The 20,441-nt window shown below is 38.3% G+C and overlaps 2 protein-coding genes and 2 pseudogenes across 2 annotated transcripts in view; all 4 read left to right on the forward strand.

The window, feature by feature from the left end:
- Nucleotides 1–20,441, forward strand: part of LOC126875441 (uncharacterized) — a 299,435-nt gene that overhangs the window by 189,142 nt on the left and 89,852 nt on the right. The window lies entirely within an intron of this gene.
- The window catches only part of LOC126875575 (uncharacterized), a 36,338-nt gene that overhangs the window by 3,221 nt on the left and 12,676 nt on the right, over nucleotides 1–20,441 (forward strand). The gene's annotated exons all lie outside the window — the stretch shown is intronic.
- On the forward strand, nucleotides 1,148–1,247 carry LOC126875587 (U6atac minor spliceosomal RNA; annotated as a pseudogene).
- Nucleotides 6,548–6,647, forward strand: LOC126875588 (U6atac minor spliceosomal RNA; annotated as a pseudogene).

Raw genomic sequence — 20,441 nt, forward strand, 5'->3', positions numbered from 1 at the left:
GACGTTTCATACAGGGGGTAGCGCAAATTCTACAACCGCTCAAGGACTTGTTAAAAGGCACAACAAAGGGCAATGCGACTATCGAGTGGTCCGATCAAACTGAAAAGAACTTCCGCGCGTCGAAGCGCGCCTTAGCTAACGCAATAATGTTAGCGCATCCGATTCCAGGCGCGCCCGCTAGCTTCGTAGTCAATGCTTCCGATTACGCAATAGGGGCGGTACTCCAACAACGCGTCAATGATACTTGGCAGCCTCTGCGTTTCATCACGAAATTCCTATCCCTCGCGCAACGAAAGTACGGGATACATACATATGTATTTTCTTGCTCTTCCAACCCATTGCCGTTGCGGTCATTTGTTGCAAATTCGATCGTTTGCATCTGACCTAAATCTTGAGGTTAAAATTTTCTGTTACAAATTATTAATTAGACCTATTTATAACTTATGCTAATCCCATATGTTATAAAATTTCTGCCAGTGCGATGGAAAACGCAAGGCTAGGCATCTTGAAAATAAGTGCATTAGAAGAAGCAGCAATTATTTTAGAACGGCCATCTCTTACTACAAGAATTATAATAGCAGCAAAAACATATTATTAAGAGCTTCATAATAGATTTAATAATAATGATTTAATTAAGGGAATTATTTACCTTTACCCCTTGTATTTAGAGAGGGCTATGAAAAATGTACATTTCCTTCAAGAGGCTAATTAGAATACTTCCTATGATGTACATTACCACATTAAGAATCAAATACTTTCCAATGAGCTAGAAGCTCGGCGGGGCAGTTGGCTACGGTCGTTAAGGTCGAGAATTGAAGGTGACGCGTAGCGAGTTCGAATCCTCGGTATGGAAGGCCCCCAAAAAAAGGGACGGAAAAACCAAAATTTCTCTTAGAATATACAAACAGGCAAGCGGCCAGCCCCTCCCTTGCGTGTGTTCTGGGTGTACTTTCTGGGAGTACTTGGTTTTTAAACGTGCTTGGTGTTAAGCACACAGGGGCCCGACGATAAAAACTCGCGCTGCTACACTGTCCCGTTCGTGGAGGTTTTAGCCGGTAAGAATCCGGCACTACCTTCTGCCCGTCCCCACAGGGTGGTAAGGTGTCTATGAAGATTTCCTCCACGTAAAAAAAAAAAAAAAATTTTTTTGTAGTACGGAAGGAGACATGCTTAACACTCCCGTAGACAAGGATGGAACACATATATAAATGGTTAGGTGAGATTATTTTCATAAAAAATGAATTTTTGATCAATATCCAAACGTGTTATATTGTATATCAATTGTATAAATAACAAGAAAGGATTAATATATCCTTTTAAACTTTGCATGCTGCACAAAAATACAGAACACATTTATTCGCAATATATTCTAATAAAGTTTCATTCGTTTGAAAAGACACAAAAGAGTTTGTCGACATTTCTTAAACATGATCGAAATTGATTGCAATATACTTGCTTCTACAGTTTGCTACTGGAACAGACGATTGTCAGAGATGTACTTAGATACGTTTAAGGCGGATCGTATTGTTTTGCCTTGGAGTGACAACGTTGTTTTGCTTCGCTAGGTCTAAAGGTAAACAAATTCCGAACAAAACATTATCGTCGTTCTTTCTAATCGTCATCCGGTGTTACATCTGAAATTTTTATAATACCATCGTTCGATACGAATAGACGAACGTCCTTTCTAGGACGATCATTATAACGAATCATTATAACAGGTCATACAGTGCAATAGCAAGCGTAGAGTTGAACGGTAACATTGAAGGTGCGACGATTACAACTGGCATACACTATCTTTGTACTTGTATTTAAAGTGATTTTAATATACACTGACTGTTACAATTTTATCACTCCTCTCTTTAATAAACCAACCAACACGTAGAATGTACCGCATCAGCTCGTAATTTTTGGAATAAGATACGAGATGTTCCACATAATCCATATATTCCTTGTCTTTGTTTTCAAACTGAACAGTATCTAGAAGTTATCTGCAAATCCGGATATATTCCATCTAAAGCATTTATTTTCTGAGATTCCTTAGATTTATAGATTAGCATAAGAAATATTTACCGATCATGCGTATTACTGTACGACAAATGTTTGATATATACTTTTAACAATTATTGTGCCGATTTAAAATATTCATAACCAAGGTTATATATGTCGGAGATGAAAGGACACCGGAGTCTTTGGAATTTTGGTTAATCCCGCAACATTGTAACCTAGAGTCTACTATAGCTGTAATTAAACAATTGTAGTTATTCAATCCGATTGTAATTGTTCGAGAGTTGTGATAATGAGCTTGGCCTCGAGGGGACAGCCAGTCGCCGAACGTGGCTGCGGCTCGAGGGCGGCTAGCATCTTTTTCTAACTACCGATATGGAGATTGACCAATTAGCAGTAACGTCAATTTCCCTTCCTTTCCGAACGAAGGCTATCCCCGATGAATCCCATGATCTCGTGTCCTTAGACACACCCCATCGTAGTTTTTCCTCTGTGGCATCGTTGGGACGGAAAGTCATTCTTTCTTGCGATCTCATCGACGAAAAGAGTAACACCTTACGACCAGTGAATATTAAGCGTCCGACTTAGTTTTTGTGAGCACGTTCATCTATCATCCGGTCGACCGCGGATTCGTTATTGAACCTAGGATCATTGTCATTAGTTTCTCGAGTATCTAATTACCACGGTTACTTGTCCAATTCTATAATAATCGTATTTGCACTAGTCAATGTCTTCTCTATTGCATAACGACAATGTATAATCCGAACAAAGTTTCGTTTCACGCCCCGAACTCTAATTCTATTGTAAACCCGACATATATATGTATAGCTGTTGTGAATAAAGTAAATCATTTACTTTTCCGATTCCTCTCTATACCTTAACAGAATGTTACATTGGCATGCTGTTCACCATAAACAATGAATTTTGGTTGTGGGACTGTTTAGGCAAAAATACCGATACATGACGGTACGACATAGGCATACAATATTTTGTATGTCGGAATTACATTTTTTTAGCTTTACAATATAGAAATTGGATTTAAGTCGCTATAGAGCGGTGCGTATATACGATGTAGTTTTTTCTTTGTATCTCTGTCCTGAAAACCTGGTCGCAAAAACAGGACAGTTCGTTAGTCTATTCGGTTTTGGAGGTGCTGTGGGATTTTGGAAAGGGGTCGGTGAGGGTGGTCGGGGCGGGGAAGGGAGGGGTGTCCTGTAGAATTATTTGCAATATTTACAAAGTTTACAATATTCACACTATTTTATACGGAGGGAGATTTGAGCGTTGCCGTTTTGTGGCTCTTTCTCTTGTTATTCTCTTTTTTACTATGGTTTCGGTATCCATCAATTTTTTTATGTTTTTTCTGTGATTGTCTTCTGTGTCTTTTTGGGGAAGGGCCATGTTGTATCTCCACCTAGTGTCTACGGTTTGTCCATTTAAGTTCTTCTCGTAGAGTATTGTTTTAATCCCTATCTTTCTTTTTATATGGTATATTATTGGGATATTATTTTGGTCTTGGAGATAGTTTCTTTCGTCTAGGTATAAAAACGCTTCGGGCGGGGGGGGGGGGGGGGCCTAACCTGTTGTCAGTGTATTTTTGTAATACGAATCGTTTGGAAATAAGCAACCGAAGATTAAATTATTTTGTTTTATCTTTGCAGCTTGCGCGAAGTGGCTCCTTGTTAGTTTTGAGATGCTTTTCTTTCTATTTATTTATTTACATTTTACAATTTGTCCAGTAGGACATTTGGTAAAATATTATAGCTTAGTGGCATAATAATATAACATGTGGATGGCTACCCCCAGTGGGATACCATCTTCGAATTTGATTGATTTATTTCTTTAGTGTGGTGTGTGTTTGTTCGTTAGGTTATGTACTTGTTTTAAGATGTGGCAGTCGATGCGGTGGTTGTTGGCTAAGTCGTAGATTCTTTTATTTTTGACGTATTTTTTGAATCTGCTGTGTTCGAATCTGTAAGTACTCAGGCAAGCCCTGATGCATTTTCCTTCGAATATGCGAATTTTTTCCATTAGGGAAGCTGATACGTTGTACCAGATTAGGCAGCTATAGGTTATGATCCGTCTGATTAGTGCTTGGTAGCACAGGATTTTTACTTTGCTGTTGAGACGCTTGGTGTAGAATAATCTTTTCGTTTTCTAGAATGCTTTGCTGGCTTTGGAGAGTTGAATTTCGAGGTGCTGCTTGCAGTTTAATTTGTCGTCTATATTTACGCCTAGATATTTTACGCAATTTTTGTGTGGTATGAGCTCCCCTTCGTTTGCTTTTCCTCTTAATTAGAATTTTTTACAGTGTTCTCTTTCTATTGGGCCTTTTTCACTTGACGTGGATCTAAACAGTATGGTTTCGCATTTGGTAGCATTAATTTTTAGTTTCCATGTATAGTAGTAATCGTTAATTTTGTCAAAAAGTTCTTGAAGTTCTGTTCTTATTGTTTAGGTGTAAAAGTGTTGTTCGTGATAATTGTTGCGCTGGCTGTAGATGTCGCTGATGGGGTAACTGCTGTTTTTCTTCTAATTGCGTTGAATTGATTTTCTGGGATTACGTTATTTATTGCGCAGAAGGAGGCTAGGGGGTTGTTTATGACTATTTCCAATACTTTGCTTATGTTGGGGAGGAGGCTTATAAGTCGTAGGTTTGCAGGCGATGAACCGTCTTTATTTTTTTGTAATGGCTATTAATTTGGCCTTTTTCCATTTTCCGGGGAAATACGTGTTATTTAGCGCATTGTTGAAGAGTACCGTGTAGTACCATTTTATTTCGTTAGGTAAGCGTTTGAGCAAAATGTTTGGCATGCCATCGAAGCCGTAGGATTTTTTCTTGTTTAGTTTGGAGAATATTATATTTAGTTGGCTGTAATTTGTAAAGTAGTTTATTTCTGGTTCTGGTTGTTTGGGGTTGTCCGAGGTGTTTTCGTTTGAGAATGTGCAAACTGTTTTATTTTGCGCTATGCCTTGTTCTATTTTATTTTTGAGTTTGTTTGTTTCGGCGATGATAATGCTGTTCAGTCGTTCTCGACCCATGTGGTCGTTTCGTGTGTGTGTTTTGGAAAAGTGGGTGCCGATAATGTTTAGTTTTTCCGTTGTTTTTTAACGAGCGTAGCTGGCTATCCGGCCAAAAGCTAAATACCTAATCCTAGGCCAACAATTTAGATTCAGGAAGAATCAGAATACAGTAAAGTAAATACACAGAATGACCAGCGACGTAATTAGATCAACGGAAGGTGGAAAATACTGCACCGCGTTGCTTCTCAATGTGGAAAAAGCCTCCGCTAAAGATTGAATGATTTTATGTATTATGTGATAAAATGAAGGATTTTAAGGAAGTTATAAACAATTCTGCTGAATAGCACATATAGAATTATTTTCTCCCACATTACGAATAGGTATTATTTGTATGTTAAAATTAGAAGTGTATGTGTCCTCTCTGAAAGAAATTAACGGTTCCACAAGAAAATGTCCTCGAACCCATTTTCTATTTTGTTTGTTGCTAACAACGCTAAAAACGGAAACTTATTCCTTCGCTACGTTCACATCTGAAAATAAGCTAGAAAAATTTGCCGAATGTGGGCAAATTGTAAAGTACAAATTAAATAATAAAAAAAAAAAAAGAAAAAGAACATCTGAAAATATCCCATCCAAACATGGAAACATTAAAATAGCAAGAAGAACCTAAAACGCACGTATATAATACAGAACGCTAAGCGAGAGATAACAAAATCCAATTAAAATTCGATCGTTTGCATCTGACCTAAATCTTGAGGTTAAAATCTTCTGTTATAAATTATTAATTAGACCTATTTATAACTTATGCTAATCCCATACGTTATAAAATCTCTGCCAGTGCGATGGAAAACGCATGGCTAGGCATCTTGAAAATAAGCGCATTAGTAGAGGCAGGAATTCTTTTAGAACGGCCATCTCTTACTACAAGAATTATAATAGCAGCAAAAATATATTATTCAGCGCTTCATAATAGACTTAATAATAATGATTTAATTAAGGGAATTATATAACTTTACCCCTTATATTTTGAGAGGGCTATGAAAAATATACATCTCCTTCAAGAGGCAAATTAGAATACTTCCTGATATACATTGCCAGATTAAGAATCAAATCCTTTCCAATCAGCCGGAAAGTCGACGGGGCAGCCAGCTACGCTCGTTAAAGCCCAGAACTGAAGACGACGCGTCCCGAGTTCGAATCCTCGGCATGGAAGGACAGAAAAAAAGGGGAACGAAAAACCAAAATTTCTCTTAGAATATACAAACAGGCAAGCGGCCAGCCCCTCCCTTGCGTGTCTTCTGGGTGTACTTTCTAGGAATATTTGGTTAAAGATGCTACTTGGTGTTCTTCAGCACACAGGGGTGGTGTCCTCCGACGATCAGCTCGCGCTGGTACCACTGTCCCGTTCGTGGAGGTTTTAGCCGGTAAGAATCCGGCACTACCTTCTGCCCGTCCCCACAGGGTGGTAAGGTGTCTATGAAGATTTCCTCCACGTAAAAAAAAAAAAAAAAAATTTTTTTTGTAGTACGGAAGGAGACATGCTTAACACTCCCGTAGACAAGGATGGAACACATATATAAATGGTTAGGTGAGATTATTTTCATAAAAAATGAATTTTTGATCAATATCCAAACGTGTTATGTTGTATATCAATTGTATAAATAACAAGAAAGGATTAATATATTCTTTTAAACTTTGCATGCTGCACAAAAATGCAGAACACATTTATTCGCAATATATTCTAATAAAGTTTCATTCGTTTGAAAAGACACAAAAGAGTTTGTCGACATTTTTTAAACATGATCGAAATTGATTGCAATATACTTGCGTCTACAGTTTGCTACTGGAACAGACGATTGTCAGAGATGTACTTACATACGTTTAAGGCGGATCGTATTGTTTTGCCTTGGAGTGACAACGTTGTTTTGCTTTGCTAGGTCTAAAGGTAAACAAATTCCGAACAAAACATTATCGTCGTTCTTTCTAATCGTCATCCGGAGTTACATCTGAAATTTTTATAATACCATCGTTCGATACGAATAGACGAACGTCCTTTCTAGGACGATCATTATAACGAATCATTATAACAGGTCATACAGTGCAATAGCAAGCGTAGAGTTGAACGGTAACATTGAAGGTGCGACGATTACAACTGGCATACACTATCTTTGTACTTGTATTTAAAGTGATTTTAATATACACTGACTGTTACAATTTTATCACTCCTCTCTTTAATAAACCAACCAACACGTAGAATGTACCGCATCAGCTCGTAATTTTTGGAATAAGATACGAGATGTTCCACATAATCCATATATTCCTTGTCTTTGTTTTCAAACTGAACAGTATCTAGAAGTTATCTGCAAATCCGGATATATTCCATCTAAAGCATTTATTTTCTGAGATTCCTTAGATTTATAGATTAGCATAAGAAATATTTACCGATCATGCGTATTACTGTACGACAAATGTTTGATATATACTTTTAACAATTATTGTGCCGATTTAAAATATTCATAACCAAGGTTATATATGTCGGAGATGAAAGGACACCGGAGTCTTTGGAATTTTGGTTAATCCCGCAACATTGTAACCTAGAGTCTACTATAGCTGTAATTAAACAATTGTAGTTATTCAATCCGATTGTAATTGTTCGAGAGTTGTGATAATGAGCTTGGCCTCGAGGGGACAGCCAGTCGCCGAACGTAGCCGCGGTTACGGGATGAACGCTTTGTCTAACAAAGGCATGGAATAATTCTATAGCTCTCCTTAAAAAAGAAATAGTTGTAACACTCGACAGTAAACATTCCAACTGTCTCTGTCCGGTAGCTCGCCACACGCAGACTCTATTCTTCGAGTAAGATGATTGCCAGATGTCGATGCGTCTCCGCAGTACATGTTCAGCTAGCCCGAGGGCCCGTTATAAATCTAAACAGAAATAAACTAAACATAGCACCCAGCCTCGAGCTTACCTCCGACCATACGCCCATAATAATTACATACAGAAACAAACCAATACTTTACAGCAGCACAGAGAAGCTATGCAATAAAACCACCAAATGGCAAATATTGAAAGAAATAATAGAGAGAAAAATCAGCTGCAACATCCCACTGAAAACACCCGAACACATCGATCAAGCAGTAACCACGCACACAGAAAGTATCCAAGAAGCAGCAAGGGCAACCACTATACCTGAAACAACCAACAGACAAACAAAAACAGTTCCATTAGACATCCTCGAAAAAATTAGAGAAAAAAGAAAAGCGAAAGCAAAATGGCAAAAACACAGAACAAAAGAAAACAAAAAACACCTAAACTAACTCACAAAATAAATAAAAAACAAAATAAAAGAGCACAACAACAACGAGTTCACAAAGATCATCGAGTCACTATCTGCTCACGAGAACTACAACTACTCCCTATGGAAAGCCACAAAAACAATAAAGAAGACAACAAAAATGGTACCAGCAATCAGAAGAGCAGACAACACATGGGCAAGAAGCAACGAAGAGCAAGCTGAAGAATTTTCCAACCACCTATGCAACACATTCACCCCACACAACATCAACAACAGCAACTACAATAGTCATACGGACAAGGATGCGCTAACTACTAGTACACCAACTGACAATCACTACACCATACCCAAAGCAACAGCACAAGAAATCAGAAACATAATTGAGAAAACAAAAAATAATAAAGCACCGGGAATCGACCTAATTAACGGCAAAATCTTGAAAAACCTTCCGCCAAAAGCGATAAGACAAATCACAATAATAGTTAACGCAATACTAAGAATACAATACTTTCCAAAAACTTGGAAACTGGCACAAATCATAATGATACCCAAACCAGGCAAGGACCCACACGAAATCAAGTCCTACCGACCAATCTCACTACTTCCGGTGTTCTCCAAGATACTAGAGAAAGTAATTTACGACCGCATAAAACCTATAATAGAGAAGAATCAATTAATACCGCATCACCAATTCGGATTCAAAAACAAACACTCCACAATAGAACAAACGCACAGACTCGTCAATGAAATGTTACAGGCGCTGGAAACAAAACAATACTGCACGGCACTCTTTATGGACATCGAAAAAGCATTCGATAAAATAAACCACACTAACCTACTACAATCAATCAGGAAACAGTTCCCGGAGCAGATATAGCAATTAATCAAATCATACTTAAGCAGCAGAAGCTTCATAGTAAAAATCAAAGACACATACTCTGAAGTTAAAGAAATCAAGGCAGGAGTTCCGCAAGGAAGCGTCCTAGGACCAATTTTATACACATTATACACGGCCAACATACCAACAACTAACAATAGCAAAATACTGACATTCGCGGATGATACAGCTGTACTAGTCAGGCACACTAACCCTGCAACAGCAGCTACATTACTACCAGAACATATCACAAAAATAGAAATGTGGCTTCAAGCAAAACAAATTAAAGCAAACTCCGATAAATGCAAACATATTACATTCACACTGCGAAAACCACCAAACATTGTACTAAACGGCACACACATAATACAAACAAGGCAAGTTAAATACCTAGGAATCCACTTAGATACACGACTCACATGGAAACAGCATATTAAAGCAACAATAGACAAAATACAGATGGCAAGGAGACAAATGTACTGGCTAACAAGTCGAAAATCCAAACTAAGCGTAGAAAACAAACTAAAAATATATAAAATGGTCATAAAACCAATCTGGACGTACGGAATAGCACTATGGAGAACAGCAGCAATGAGCCATATAACCAAAATAGAGGCAATGCAATCTAAAATACTCAGAACAATAGTAAGCGCGCCATGGTACGTTAGAAACGAGGACATTTGGAAAGACCTGGGAATACCAACGGTCAAGGAGGAGATTAACAGAAGTGCAAGAAAGTACAGAGAAAGAATAGCAACGCACCCAAACCGGCTGGCAGCGGAAACGGTCGACACATCAAGCATAAAAAGAAGATTAAAAAGGAAACACCCAACAGACCTCACAAGGACATAATCTAACAAACACGATGATGGTACCCCGCTGGGGGTAGCCACCCACATGTTATATTAGTATACCGCTATAATATTTTACCAAATGTCCTACTGGACAAATTGTAAAATTCAAATAAAAAAAAAAAATTTGTCAAATCGAAGTGTTCACACCATCGTTCTGCCAGTTCGTCTGTCAAATCGAAATCAAGTTAGTAAAAATTTTATAAGTATTAACTGTTAGTTACCATTTTGTCAATTAAACTGCTCATACCGTCATTTTATAAGTTGTCAAAGTTCGATTAACCGCCAAGATTCATAGATATGAATCCCTGAATATGAATTCATAGATGTGAAGAAACCCACGCTATTGTTACTATCTTCCCACATTTGACTAATTTGTCATATAATTCGTGAATTACTATGTACATTGCCATGCTTCGCATCTTAGATTTGAAAAATAGTGGAAATCTGAAAAAATGATCAATGTACATGTTTCAATCGTACAAATATTATTGAAATCATTCAGGCCTTTTTCTTTTTTTTTTCATTATTTAATTTGTACTTTACAATTTGTCCAGTTGGACATTTGGTAAATTTTTCTAGCTTTATTACTAGATAATAAAAAGTGGATGGCGGGATACCATATTCTAGTTTGTCTATTTTATTTCTTTAGTGAGGTCAGTGATGTGTTTTCTCTTTAGCTCTTTTTTTATGAGAGTTTTGCTCGCTTTAGCAGCCAGCTCATTTGGATGTGTTGCCCTCCTTTCCTTGTTCTTTTCCGCGTACCTGCCGATTTCTTCTTTGACTGTTGGAACTTTTAAATCTTTGCGTATATCCTCGTTTCTGAATCCATATTTAATTAATTTGTTTTTAGTAAGGGCAGCGGCTCCTGTTCCAAGATTTTCATTTTTAAAACTGTTGGTGTAAACGTGCATGAAATTGCACGTAAAGAGCATTAAACAGATTTTTCCATTCCTAAGCAGACAGTACTTCCTTTTTGTATATTACGAGCGATAAGTCGATAACGGATGCCTTTAGTGCCCAGAGAAGCACTTTGTAAAATTTGTTTTTTTTTTTGTATAGCTGATAGATTCTAATTCGTCAAAATACAAAGGTTTGTCAATTAGACTTACACTTCAATTACAGTTTAGTGATTTCATTGCATTAAATAATTATTTTTTTATTTAAAATTATGTTCAACTGCTAGAATTACAATGAAATAATATCTTACAAACATTAGGGTCCTTTTTCTATCGTTGGTAATTTTCATCTTTAACGTTGTTAGAATTTAATCTTGAAATTAAGATTAATAATCTGTGGAAGACACAATGTTTATGTTAAAATAATATTATGTGATATTTATTAAACAAAAAATTACAGAACCAAAAATATAAGTGAGTGTTATGGAATGTTAACAGTTGGCTAGTTATTCTCAGACTGTCAGCGCCCGCTGGCAGCGGTGGAGACGTGGACTTCCCACCGATCACATGGGTTAAGCAACGGTCGCCGCGGCACGGACAAGGATGGGTCAACGTTCGGGCGGGCGCTGGCGAAGAGGAAGAAGGCGCACCGCCGCCATTTTTCTGGGATTCTCCAAGGAGCACTAGGCAGGCAGAAGCCCCCGGAGCGCAGGACTACCCCGGGGGTAACCGGCGGAGCTATCCCGGCCGCCACAGGAGCACATGGAAACCAGGAAGAAAGGCGTCAGGGACGGGGTCCCCAGGAAGACGCGCAGGATCGAGGCGCTAGGGGGTGTGGTCCCCCCTAGTGTTCCAAAGAAGAGCAAGGATGCCTCCCTTCGAAAGAAGGAGAGATAGACGCCCGGGGGTGACCGGCAGAATTCGGAAGAGAACCCGGGTGCGTCTCGACTCAGGCGTCAGGATAGGCCACCGTGGAGTTTTAGTCGGTAAGAGTCCGACACTACCCGCCTAGCTGGTGTCCATGAGGATTTCTCCACGATAAAAAAAAAAAAAAAAAAAAGTTATTCTCAGACTGACTGACTTACTGACCCATGGCGCCTGAAAAGATTTTGAACCCGTGTAAATGCTGTGTGGCGGCACGTGCCACGGAACCTTCCAGCGGCTTCGCGATACAAAGCGCTACGCCGTCAAAGCGCGACACCGACGTGCCCTATGTGCCATCCATATCCTTACGCTTCTTCCGCCGAATTCTCGGAAGAGCATGCACGCACCAGCCGCCGCGGTACATCTCACGAACGCACGCTAGTGGGGATATCGCTGGGCAACGAAGGAAAGAATCCGTTCATCACCTCATCTGTATAAGATTAATATCGTTGTATTCCAACAAACGTATTAAACATTTTCTTCTATACATTTCTTCAAAATTTGAATTACTAAATATGAATTCTGTAAGGTGTGCTGTTGTATTTCAGTTGGTTATTGAATAATACTGGAAGTGAATAAAAAAGATTGAAAAAAAAGGTTACAAACAAGATTAAATTAAATAAAAAAGATTACAAAAGTACAGAAAATAAAAAAGGCCCAAAGAAATCTACAGCAGAATAACTTAAACTATACTAAATTTACAATTAACTCCAACTTCATGTTTATACAATTCTCCTAACCTTTCTTTTTGGCTGTTGAAACGATTCTATCCTTTCAAGATTGTTTTATCCTCTTACCAAATTTCTAAAATCGCTGAAACATGTTATTTATGTAAGTAGAGTTCAATTTGATTCTATTGGTAGCGAAGAGTTCATTCAGAAAAAATATTTGCAAAAATGCCTTTCATTTACAATTGTCTCCTATCCGTTTATGACTCGGATAACACCTCTGCCTTTCTTGGGAAACTCCGACTTTCCTACCTACCAAGTTGTAAACCTTACGACGTGGCTCATAAACACCCTAAGTGCCCGATGGGTCAGGTCTAAAGTAAACATCTGGTATCAGTCAGCAATACCAGAGAATATGCGCCCATGAGAATAGACAACTACAAGATTTGAAATAATAGGTTTTGGAGTTGGATATTTAATTGATTCACGCAGACACAATTAATATATTCTGTATTCACCGGATACACTCAGATAATTAACACATGACGGACGCCAAAACAAAAGAGCGTCGTTAGAAGTCGTACCAACTTTGCATGTAGGAACTAGTAATCATACCAACTTAATATTTTCCTTAACAGAGAATCTTACAACAATCTTGATCAGAACGTTATACTCTTCGTGTTACACTAAACCGTATTAAATAAACATAACATTATTCTGTATCATAAAGTGCTAGTGATTCTCTTCGTGTATACCAAAGAGTGAAAGTAAATAACCTAAACATACTCGGCATCTTTAATTTACTTCCACCTTGAGCGTTAATCTCGTTCAAAGTTCGTGATATCAACCGATCAGTTGCAACCTGACTGATCGCCACTTGGTTGAGACTCGAAGATGGCATCTCGCTGGGAGTAGTCATCCACATGTTATTTAGCAACTAAACTAGAAAAATTTACCGAATGTCCAGCTGGACAAATCGTAAAATACAAATTAAATAAAAAAAAGAAAAAACAATTTAGTTGAGAATTCGCAACAGTCTCCTTCAATCTGTTTCACTTTTTATTCAGAGGAAACACCCAACAGATCTCACAAAGGATATAACCTAAGAAACACGAAGATGGTACCCCGCTGGGGGTAGCCATCCACACGATAATCAAACAGCCAAAAAATTCTACCAAATGTCCAAATCGGACAAATTGTGAATGTAAACAACTAAATAAAAAAAAAGAAAACTTTTTATTCAGAATGTTTTCCGCTTTTGAGAATATTCTTTCAGGTAATACCAATGTTCTTTTTTCTTTTTTTTTTTATTTATTTACATTTTACAATTTGTCCAGTAGGACATTTAGTAAAATATTATAGCTTAGTAATATAGTAATATAACATGTGGATGGCTACCCCCAGTGGGATACCATCTTCGAATTTGATTGATTTATTTCTTTAGTGTGGTGAGTGTTTGTATGTTAGGTTACGTCCTTTGTGAGATCTGTTGGGTGTTTCCTTTTTAATCTTCTTTTTATGTTTATAATACCAATGTTGCCATAATACTTAAATACGTCATTACTTACAATTTCTTATAAGATAAGATACTGATAACATTTTCAAATCAGAATGAAAGTGGTTGTCCTTTGTTGCCAAAATATGGACGGTTTATATATTCCACCACTAAAGAGATTGTAATCTCTACATTAATTAAAATGAAGAAAACAGAAGAAAAGTGAACAGTTTTGTCCTTTTTTGTTTGCGAAATGCTAGAAACCGCATTTCGTCTTACTCTTATCTCTCACGAGAAACAGTCACGTCACAAGGTACAAGAGTACGATAGAAGAAGAAAGAAAATGTTCGATTGTGAAATATTCAACAAAACTGAAACATGTAGATGAATCACGTGCACGTCATGAATATTTTGCATCGTTTCTTCGCCTTTTCTTCATTTTTTTCGCTAGTTGCTCCATTATTTAAGAACGAAGATATTTCTTCTTTTCTTTTTATTTGGAAGAATTTTACAATCAATTCTCATTGAGAATTATAAGTAAATTATTCTGGCGTGGTACTTTAACTTGAATAATATGTGTTTATCATATGTTTGATTCTAGTTGAATCTAATGCTTAAATCTAAAGGGTTATGTCTTTTTTTCTTCTCGATGAACTAAAAAAAAAGGCAGAAAATAGTGTGAAATTAAAAATGTTGGCGATTTTAAAGAAAAAATGTGTTTTTTAAAAAGAAAAAATAAACCTTAAGGTGCTATAACAATTATTTCAAAAATCTTTCTGACGAACTTTTTTAGTTCATCGAGAAGAAAAATATATAATAATTTAATCCTTTTTTGGTTTTTCGTTTCAGTCAAGAATTACGAGATGAATCTTTCACGCCGATTGAAAACTGCAGCCCATGAAATAGGCTTAGAAATCTGTTATAATTTTTTTGTTTACTTTAAAAAAATTTTTTTGTATTCGTTAAATATATATATGTCGTATCGTCGTCATAATACCGTCGGTTTGGGGTATGTAATGAACCTTCACTCGAACTATCCATCTTCTTACACAGTTGAAGTGACATCTATTGATACAAATACGGATATTACAGAGTTGACAAAGAATCGCGATGATTAGGCACTAGTGACACTGATCTAAGACACGATAACGACCCGACGGTCAACGGGATAGTAGGTTTAATTTTTCGTCAAAGTCTAAGTTGGAATTTATATCAAACATGGAGTAATCACAGATAGTAAGGCGTTAGTTAATTCGTCAATAAACTCGTACACGAGAGAGAGTGTTTTTTTTCTTTTTTAAATAACGTTTGTTTAAACCAAGATACATTTTAATACATTTGGGTATTCACAATAAACCATGAATTTTGATAAGATGTGTTAGGCAAAAATACCGATACGCGACGGTACGACGTAGCCATACTATGTTATGTATGGCTATGTTATGTTTTAATATAATCTTTGGCTTTGTGGCGGCACGGGCCACGGAACTTTTCAACGGCTCCGGATGCAAAGCGCGACGCCGCCAAAGCGCAACACCGACGTGCCCAATGTACCATCGATATCTTCACACTCTTTCCGCCGAATTCTCGGAAGAGCATACACGTGCCAGCACTGGCGGCACATCTAATGAATGCACGCTAGTGGGGGATATCGATGGGCTACGAAGGGAAGAATCTGCGCGATCCGAAACAAAAGCAGAGTCAGTCTGTCTTGCGCCATTAAATGTGTAACTTCTCGGTACTATTTGCATAGCAACGCGTCGAATGATCTCGCGGTGTCTATCGTTATTTGTTAGTTGTTACCTGTTGTCTGTTAAGTGTAATTGTTAGTTGTTAATTGTTAACTCTGATTGTTGATTAGTTCTAATAAAACTATTGTTCGTTAAAAACACCAAGAGTAGTTCCTTACGCACCTATCACCATACCACCTCAGCTTTAAGCCGCTGGGGAGGGGAGCTTTTATGTGATTTTGTTTTTAGTTGCTTTTTCTGTCCTGAAAACTTGGTCGCAAAACAGGACGACGAGAGAGAGTGTCTCTCCGTCACGGTGAGACCAGGCCGCTGTCACGACCGGCTCACTTTAAAATCGGAGATAAAGATGTATTGGCATTCGGCAACAATGTATATCGCTGAAGTGCCTAATGAGCCATCAATATCCCAACAGTCCTTCCGCCGAATATTCGAGGAGATGGCGTGCGTGGCGGCAATCGCGGACTCCTAACAAACTCAAGGATAGTGGGGATATCGAGGGGTGACAAAAAACAAGTAACCGAATCCGATTGGAAGTCGAGTCGTAAGAGTTAGTCTTGAAAAGTCGCGTCTAGAGCTCGGAAGTAAAAATTGTGAACTGTGTTAGAAAAAAAGTGAAGTTTCTTTTTTTCATTTTTTTCTGTTTTTTGTGTTATTTTACGTGACACTGTCGGGGAAAACTATGATGGGGTGTGTCTAATGGTACGAAATCATCGGATTCGTGGTGAGATGCCTTCCTTCGGGAAGTTTTTTTTTTTTATTTATTTATTTATTTACATTTTACAATTTGTCCAGTAGGACATTTAGTAAAATATTATAGCTTAGTGGTATAATAATATAACATGTGGATGGCTACCCCCAGTGGGATACCATCTTCGAATTTGATTGATTTATTTCTTTAGTGTGGTGAGTGTTTGTTTGTTAGGTTATGTCCTTTGTGAGATCTGTTGGGTGTTTCCTTTTTAACCTTCTGACTTTGAAGATGACAGAAATGAAGCGTCTGATCTTTGGCAAATGTTCTTCTTTTCTCCAGCTAATTCCTTGGCTAAACAAAATATGAATTCCTTTCTGAATAATTTCGATCAGGTGCACTCCTTATATAATATCCACCCGTTTATCGCTGCCAAATCCAAAATATTGAAAAAGATTTGAAAGGGCCATCAGAAACTCCCTGCTTTCACACTATATTTGCGTGCCATTTGGTCAACGACGTCCACACCAAACTTTGTTTTATTGTAAAAAGCAATGGTTTCTGGAACACGATTATAATTATCTTCTCTTCGTACACCTGTATGTTTGGTGCTTAGAAGGAGGACTTCTACTTTAGGTTTACTTTTATACACAGCAAGTGTACAGTTTTCTGATTTATATAAATCTAAGGAAAACAAAGTCATCTTGTCCTTTTTTTCCTTCGCTGGTTTTGCCAGTTCTCTTTTATTCGACCGGATGGTCCCAACCAAAGTTGTTTTTTGTGATAGCAATTTTTTAGCTAGCGGGATGCTTGTAAAGAAATTGTCTGTCCTTATATTTTTGCCTCGTTGTAAATATGGTTTGGCTAATTTTAGTGTTACAAACTCGCTTAAATCTCGGTATTGAGCATCGAGTTTCATCTTTCCCCATATAAGAGAAATCATTCAAAATCTACTTTGTTTGGACGTCAACTGCTAACAAAAATTTTTTTTTTATTATTATTTATTAAAATTACAATCGATTCTCGTGTTGAGAATTTTCAGTAATTTTTCTGGCGTGGCGCAGTAACATTGCTAATTATTTATAATAAGTTAATACTTGTTATAGATAAGTATAATTTGTACGTAAATATTGTAAATAAGTAGATGTTACTTAATTTAAATAACTAGTTGAATCTATCGTTTAGGTCTAGCGGGTAGTGTCTCTTCAGCCTGCGGATCTGGTCCGTCCGATCCAATTTAATGCCAAATTTATGAGGTTAGGTTATTCGGCATATATTGTGTAAATCTGCAGCGGGCTTTCGTTGGAAATAATTGCTCATCTATCGAAATATTTCCATATGGCTTATGACAAGCCTGGCTATTACTTATAAACCTGTTCCATATTTCGGAAAATGCAAAATAGTTAAAATTAATACTATGGTTCTTGAGATATTTCATTTCGAAGTTCGAAATCCGTCAAATTGATGTCCAGTAAACCTAGTGTTAATGTTATTGTTATTTTTTTAGTGATAATTGAAAATTGAAAAAAAAAGACTTTTTACTTATTAATAATTTATTTAAACGTGAAGCCTAATATTGTTCCTTTCAGACTTAATTTGAATAAATCCATTTTTTAAAGAAAAATGCGTATCGTCGTTTATCCATCAATTTGACGGGTGCTCGTAGAGATAGGTATATACGAAACGCCCGTAAACCTAGTGTTAATTGGTCAATTTCCATGTCGGTGGTTAGAAAAAGATGCTAGCCGCCCTTGAAGCGTCGTTCGTGAGAAAAATACATTTCCCCTATCTTCCCGTAGTTGGGACAAAGACTGTTTGTCTGTTTGAAGGACATGTTTTTTTTTTGTTTGTTAAATTTACAATCAATTCTCAGTACATACAATCTCAGTCTCATACAATCAATTTTCAGTAATTGAAGGACGTTAGTTAACTAACTCTTAAGATTTGTAACGGGCCCTCAGGCTAGCTGAACATGTACTGCGGAGACGCATCGACATCTGGCAATCATCTTAGTCGAAGAATAGGGTCTGCGTGTGGCGAGCCACGGGACAGAAACCGTTGGAATGTTTACTGTCGCGTGCCGCCACAAATATTTCTTTTACGGAGAGCTATAGAATTACTCCATACCTTTGTTAGACAAAGCGTTCATCCCGTCACTCCCAAGCTCATTATCACAAATCTCAAACAAATACAATTAGATAGAATGGCGACAATTGTTTAATTATGGCTATGGTAGACTTCAGATCACAATTTTACGGATTTTACCGAAGTTCCAAGGGGAGGCTCCGGTGTCCTTTCATCTCCGACATATCAGTTCGCTGTGGAGTGCCGAAGCGTGCAGACGTGTCTCTAGTGCCCAGCGTAGTCCGAAAACAACACGTGTCGCCCAACCGTCGAAAGAGAACACAGCTAAGTGTCCCTTACCCTTTAGGGAGAAGAAAATCCCATGCACCTAACCCCAACCCGAATACTAGCCTCACAGCCTCACGACTAGTTGTTCATTCCGAATTAACTAGCTCGATGATGGTCCAGCAACCGCGACCAGGCTCTCCGGAGCAGACTCGCAGCTACCCCGTGCTACCCCCCCCCCCGTGGCAGAAGTGTAGCAGAACTCTCCGCACTAACGACGCTAACACTACAAAGAAAAGGAAAATAGAAACAGCAACGCAAATAAACACACACAACAGGTTCGCCGTATTGGAATCCTCAAACGACGCCATGGAAATCGTAGAACCGCCACCAAACCAACACTCACAGAGAATCCCCCCTCCCCCACCAATATTTGTGGACGACGTCATTGACATACAGACAATGACCAAGTCCCTAGAGAGAGATATCAGCAAGGAGGAATATAACCTTAAGATAAGCAACAACAAGGTGAAAATACTACCGACGAACCCAGAAGCTTACAGAAAACTCACCAAGACACTCAGGACCCTGAACGCCAACTTCCACACCTACCAACTCAAACAGGAAAGGCCTTTCCGGGTGGTACTACGAAACATACACCACTCAGCAGACATAGACGAACTAAAATACGAACTCTCAAAACTCGGCCACGAAGTCATCAACGTAAGTAATATAAGGCATAGAGTCTCGAAAGACCCGTTATCCTTATTCTTCCTAGACATTAAACAAAAGCCGAACAATAAGGAAATATACAGCGTCAGTCGCCTAATGAACGCGATAGTAAAGATCGAACCACCGCTCGTGAAAAAAGAAATAGTGCAATGCAAAAGGTGCCAAAGGTACGGTCATACGCAGAAATACTGCAACCATACTTTCCGCTGCGTTAAATGCGCAGGCACTCACTCCACTGACCAGTGCGCCAAATCACCGGAAACCCCAGCGAAATGCATCCACTGCCAAGGGGACCACCCTGCCAACTACAAAGGCTGCCCAGCATATAAAACACTATACACGAACAGGTACCCTAAGCTCAGAGCAAAAGAGGTATCCAACCAAACACCCAGCCCGCCAAAATTCACGACTACCCCAACCCCCTCAACCAACCAAACACCCAGTCCTACCAAATTCATCTCCACCTCAACCTCCTATGCCCAAGCAGTACAAGGCATCCAAAATAACCCGAACAGCCAAAGGAACCTTCCCCAAAACAGTGTCCCCAACCCACCAAACGCAGACAACTCCTCAAGGCTCGAAAAGCTAATAGAGAAACAATCGGAGCAAATAAATCACTTGCTATCGCTACTAACACTCATCGTGGAAAAATTAGCACGCCCCGACTCAAAATAAAACCAAGGCGCATAGCTCTCTGGAACGCCAACGGTCTAGCACAACACAAACGTGAACTAGAACTCTTCTTAAAACACCAGCAAATCGACGTAATGCTCGTATCGGAAACCCACTTCACCGACAAGAGCTACCTGAAAATAAATGGTTACAAATTCTACCATACCCAACACCCCAGCGGAAAGGCCCACGGTGGCACCGCAATAAT

This window comes from Bombus huntii, chromosome 18 (assembly GCF_024542735.1).
Source record: "Bombus huntii isolate Logan2020A chromosome 18, iyBomHunt1.1, whole genome shotgun sequence".
In the NCBI taxonomy this organism is placed as follows: Eukaryota; Metazoa; Arthropoda; class Insecta; order Hymenoptera; family Apidae; genus Bombus; species Bombus huntii.